Source organism: Epinephelus fuscoguttatus, linkage group LG7 (assembly GCF_011397635.1).
Source record: "Epinephelus fuscoguttatus linkage group LG7, E.fuscoguttatus.final_Chr_v1".
In the NCBI taxonomy this organism is placed as follows: domain Eukaryota; kingdom Metazoa; phylum Chordata; class Actinopteri; order Perciformes; family Serranidae; genus Epinephelus; species Epinephelus fuscoguttatus.
The window spans coordinates 11,063,897-11,069,699 of NC_064758.1; the positions used below are offsets into that span (position 1 = coordinate 11,063,897).

The 5,803-nt window shown below is 37.4% G+C and overlaps 1 non-coding gene across 1 annotated transcript; it reads right to left on the minus strand.

Moving 5' to 3' along the window:
* Window positions 1–1,257: 1,257 nt before the first annotated feature.
* trnaq-uug (transfer RNA glutamine (anticodon UUG)) lies at window positions 1,258–1,329 on the minus strand. Its single transcript has one exon. It is a non-coding gene; the product is annotated as a tRNA-Gln (tRNA).
* Window positions 1,330–5,803: the final 4,474 nt, after the last annotated feature.

The following is a 5,803-nucleotide window of genomic DNA, read 5'->3' on the forward strand; positions in this document are numbered from 1 at the left end:
ACCTGTGGTTTTCAGAGTGAGTGGTATTTCTGAGTGAAATTATCTAATTTCCACAAACTTATAAAATGTGATGGCCTGATATGGAATAAACTAACAGTATATTTAGTGGTTAAAATGAGCCCCACCTTGGAGATTTTATATTGCTACAATTAAGTAGAGTGTGTGAGGCAGAGAGGGCAGGGCAGTGCCTACAGTAGAGGGGTCACTTTGGAGACAGAATTTGCCTTTCCACTGTATTTTTGGCTATACAGGCAATGCTTTGTCCCCACGGCAATAAGACTGTTTAACACCTCCTCAATCCAGTCGCACACACACTTATACACATTACATTAGCCACAACTGGCTGGACTATGGAATGGACAATTTTATCTTAACTGAATTTCAATTTATGCTCTTATTTTAATATATTTAATTTTATTTCTATTTCAGTACCACTGTGTTGTTGTCAATGAGGGGAAGTGTTTTTTTTTTTTTGTCTTTTATGAGCTGTTGGACAGCTGAATTTCCCTGCAGCGATAAATAAAGTTTTCTATTCTATAAATTTTCAATAGGCAACATAAACATCGTATGTCCAAAAAGGAGTCAGAAGAAACAATGCTTGTCTAGTCCTACCCCGCGTCCTATTGTAACCCATCAATACACAATCTAACTCATAAGTCCATCCCCACAAATAAATCAATCTGTTCGTGCTTTTCATATATATATGTATAATCAAAATACTACCCCCCCAAAAACCCATAACATCACCATCAGTGTGATTTACACTCCCAGTCCTCATTTCTGTATCTTGCAAAAAGTTTTGTATATATTTTTAAACTGTCTGATGTTTTTACTTTGATTTCTCCGTCTAGTCCATTCCAAAAAAGCACCCCATAAATAAATATACACACACATTTAGGTTGGTGGATTCATATGATCATCATATGTGGAAAATAGCAGGTCATGGTGGGCAGTCTGTCATCATCTGATTAACCACAGTGTTGCTTCAGTGGTAGTGACCCTGGTGAATGCCACAAGCCTAAATGAGCTGTTCTTGCAATGAAGTTGTTCTTTTACAGGTGTTGCTGCAGTATGAAACTCATTTGACTTTTTTACTTCTCTATGCAATTTGGAAGTAGGTGATATTGTTCTAGACCAATACTCTGCTTCTTTTAGCGGTTTGTGACAATGATTTGGGAGGTACTGTTCGTTATTTGTCCACATACACAACTGTGCAATTTGTGGATAATATTGTGTTTCCAGTTAGAGAAAAAGACGAGGTCCCACCGAGATTTGAACTCGGATCGCTGGATTCAAAGTCCAGAGTGCTAACCATTACACCATGGGACCAGATGGTAGTGCCCGCACGGGTTGTCGGATTTTGAAGCCGAATGTGAGCCCCCACACACTTATGTTGACTGTGCTCAGTGCACATGAAATTTTACATACATTATACTTGTTGCAAACCTGTCTTTGCTCTTTAATTGAGGCGGGGCGCAACGGCGCAGCTGTAAATTTCAAAGTGAAATTAGCTAGCTGACGTTAGCTATCAGAGGTAGCTTCGCTTAGCTTGTTGGCTAACATGCGTAACATTAGCCTCAGTACCGCTCGGTGGCTCTCTGTAAATTTAAGCAAAAGTCGTCTTATCTAACCGTATCTAACTCTCAAGGCGACCTTAAAACCAACTCAAGTATACCGAAGCTTCACGTTAAATAACTAACGTCTATGTGCACGTTGCTGTATCCACAACTTTTCATGTAAGTAGAGAGTATAATAACACGACAAGAGACTTCACTCCCCTTTAACATGTGTTGTTCGTTAGTTAACGCCGTTAACGTTGGATAGACTAGAGTCTAGCTTCAGCAATAACTGCAGATGCACTTATTCCTAATTTAAACGTAATAAACAAAATGAAAGGGAGCTTGGGTACAGTAAACGTAACTTTAAATCATCTCTAATATTGGATGCAAATTATCTAGTTCATTTAATTACGGAGTAATAATCACTGTCGTCTGGAAATGACAGACCTGCCTTTTTTGTGTCAGCAACATGTTCATAAATTCATATAAACCCGATACAGCCATTGTAGTACATGGTATATTCACTTTTGTCAAGATAATCTGTTACCAACCTCGTACATAATGAGATGGGCATTATCTTGATACTGTTGTATCTTTGGTTGTAGCCGGTGTGGTTATTGCTGAGTTATTGCTTAGTTGCTAAAATGCCACGTGGGGGCAGCAGATGATCTATCTATCTATCTATCTATCTATCTATCTATCTATCTGTCTGTCTGTCTGTCTGTCTGCCATTCTTGAGAAGTGGGACATAACTTTTTTTATTTTATTTTATTATTATTTTGTTTTTTTGCTCTTTGTGTTTTTTGTACTCTTCAATTAGATCAAAGTCTTAACTGTTAAACCTTGTAATGGGCCAACCTCCCAGAGGATTTTTTTGTTGTTGTTGTCAAAAGATGTCAGAAGTGAGAGAATCAAAATACTTTATTTAATTCATTTTTTATTACCATAATTCTTATAGATTTTTGAATTAGAAGGCCTGTGCAGTTGACCTGTTATGGTGGATACTCACTCAATGTAATGGAATTATATATAAAAAAAAAAAAAAACGGTACTTGAGCAGCATTCCCACTTTTTTGGAAACTGGGAAGTGAGACAGGAGTCTTTGAGAAACACCTTTAATGCCTGATTAAATTGTGTTTTTTGTAGAAATCTGAAAAAAAATCTGGGACACATCTTTAAAGGTTTTAACACTTTTTGTAACTGTTTGACGATGTGAATTTTTGTCTGGGCCAAGGGTGTTCTCTGGCTCAGGCCAAGTTTTAAAGCGAAAAACAAAAGCAGAACAAAATGTTTTAGAACTATTTATTTCATATAAATCAATCATTTAAAAATAATATTTCACCCCAAAAATAAAATATCCATCTATCTGGCTCCATCCACCCATAGCTCAACAGAGGGGTGCTGCGGGGATACATTAACCTGACGTCCCATGCAGGGCTTAGTCTATACTAAAAGCTTAATGCACACACACTCAGCTCTGCCATCACAATCCCTAACACGTGAGCAGAATACTCCCACTTGACTGGCTGCTTCTTTACCACCATTAAAGACCAGTGTATATGCACTCACACACATGGGCAGAGATGATAAGGCATTCACATAGATACACCCAGATGGACACACACAGAGACACACATTTGAGCAGCTAAGAAGGATTGGTGGTAAATCAATGTGGTGCTGGACTTTGGATGCAGGAGTGTGCCTGAAATCAATCCAGCAGGATGTAATACTGTCTGATTATACAGAATGGCGTCACCGGTTCAACCTATACCCCATATAGCTCATTGGAAGTAGGTCAACCACACAGAAAGAAATTAATTTTGCATGACTATTTGTTTTCAGCTCCCTGCTTTGTCATTTACACGTTCACACAAACAATCAGTCCTGTATTAAATCATGTGAAGGGCAAATCATCTTACCTGTGATGAAAAAAATCTAATCACTACACAGAAAATTGAAAGACCACGAGGAATGAAATGAAAGACGTTTTCTCACTTTAATAATCAAATTCTTGTTTTCTTGACAGATGGTGTGACGTGTCGAAAAGTACAAGTGTGAATATACCACACAGATACACATAATGCAGTACGTGCTGCACAGGCAGAGTCTCACATAAGCACACACAGAAGTAGATCTTTGTTTGCTTCTCCCCCCTGTAATCCCAGTCTGTCTAATTGGGGCTAAATCCTATTTTAGAGATAATCTCAATTTTTGCCTAATTAGAGTTGGTCAACAACCAGACCCCAGCAAAAGGGACTGTGTGGTGTGTGCTTTTTTTCCATGCATCATTCTGTATTTAGTAGATCCTAATTTCATAGTATCCTAGTTTTCATTCATTTTATTCAAGCCATTTATCTGAAGGCTACTGCACCTGTTGTACTTCTGCTACTGTGACACTTAAATTCCTCAGCGCAGTCACCTGAAGAAAATGTTGTCATTGTATGTCTGTGCAAACCACAGATACATTACATTTATATGTTTCATATGTATCATATTATGTTTCTAAAGGGATGAAGTATATGAGATGGAGGGAATGGTGGATGGTGTGTTACATAGCCAAGGCGCCTGCCAAGATACAGACCACTGTTTGAGACTGACAAACAGCAAAATCAGTTGTGTTTTGGAAAGTCATCGCTGTGTTTTCAGTAGCTTTTTAGCCAATAAAGGTGGGTGTATTTTAATGTAGTGTTGCTGTGTTTCGCATTTTAACCAAAACATGAGCTTTTCCTAACCATAACCAAATGGTTATTGTGCCTAAACATAGCCATACATTTACCACAGCATTGCTGAAATGTAATGTATGTATCTGTGGTTTAAAGAAATGTACAGTGCCAACATTTAGTCTGGTGGTTGGGTTGTCATTTCCCTGAATGGGATCAATAAAAATAATCAGACAGCAAGGCATTTCTTTATCGCGTTAAGGGTTCACTGCTACGAAGAAGGTTTACAGAACCTGACCTGGACGCAGTCCAAACAGCGGGTCAGTGGGTTGTCGGTAGAGTTACCTTTGGTCCAGTTTTAGATTTTGTTCACTTTTAAATCAGTTAACAGGACAAATATAAGATAAAAACTCAAATCAGTTCCCAAAGATGATCATTTTAAAGCTTTTTTAAAAATAACTTTATTGACATCTATCCATCAGATTCATGTAGATTAGACGAGATGACACATTTCTGTGGTATTACACACTGTATATAGAAACTCAGCTGAAAATTCCAATACCAAAGCATGGTGAACATGTGCATGTGGAGTACAACCTGAGGAAACAATGAAATTGAATTTAAAGAAGCTTAATGACAACATTAGTGGATAGTTGTATTGTTACGCTGCTATCAATACAATACAAACAAAACTGCAACCCAAAGGTGCGTGTGTGTGTATTTATTTCTTTTCTGTAGTTAATGAATTTATAAGTAAGGCCTGAAGCATCAGCGGAAACCGTATGACAAGCTAGAAATTCAGAGCAAAAAAGTCATCAAGTGCATTATTAAAAAAAAAAACAAAAAAAAAACCACATGCCAGTCATTTTCAAATCCTTTCTAAATACAACATTAAAGTAATAGCACTGGCCTGGTGATTATTGCTTTGGGCAATTACAGTAAAATGGGAAGCGGAGAAAGGGAACAAAAGAACTGTGATTTTAACCATTATATACATGTGATAAGATATGTCAGTCATAAGGGTTTTTAAAGGCTTGTTAAAAGCATGATGTGAATTTTCAGGGCATTCTTTTCTTCACACATCGCTGAGGTCAGTTTGGCTGAAATGAAATTTATAATGTAAGACACGTTAAGATTCTTGTCTAAATTGTAGTTAATTTATACCATTGTTACACTCAGCCTACTGCTAAAGATTTATCTTAGTGTCAGTGGGTAGACGCTTCTTCCACTATCTTGGAGGATGTCCTGGCCAACCTCATCAGGCTACTAAATTCTTTTAAGTAAATCTCTTCCTCCTTATCACATTCCTTGAGCCAGTTTATTACAGTGGGGGAAAAACAGATTCCACAGTTAATAATAAATCAAAATTATCATAACATAACATGAGCTATCACAATCTCTTTTGTCTCTCTATTTTATTCTGTCTTTTTTTTTTTCTTTTACCCTATTGAGCTTCCTTTTCCTTTGTTGATGTTTGGTGTGGTTTGCCTGGTTTGGTTTCAAACAGATGAGACTGACAGGACGTGGCTCCCGAGTTAACCGCCGAGAAGGTTTGTTATTGGTTGAAAAATTTACTTTGGAGAT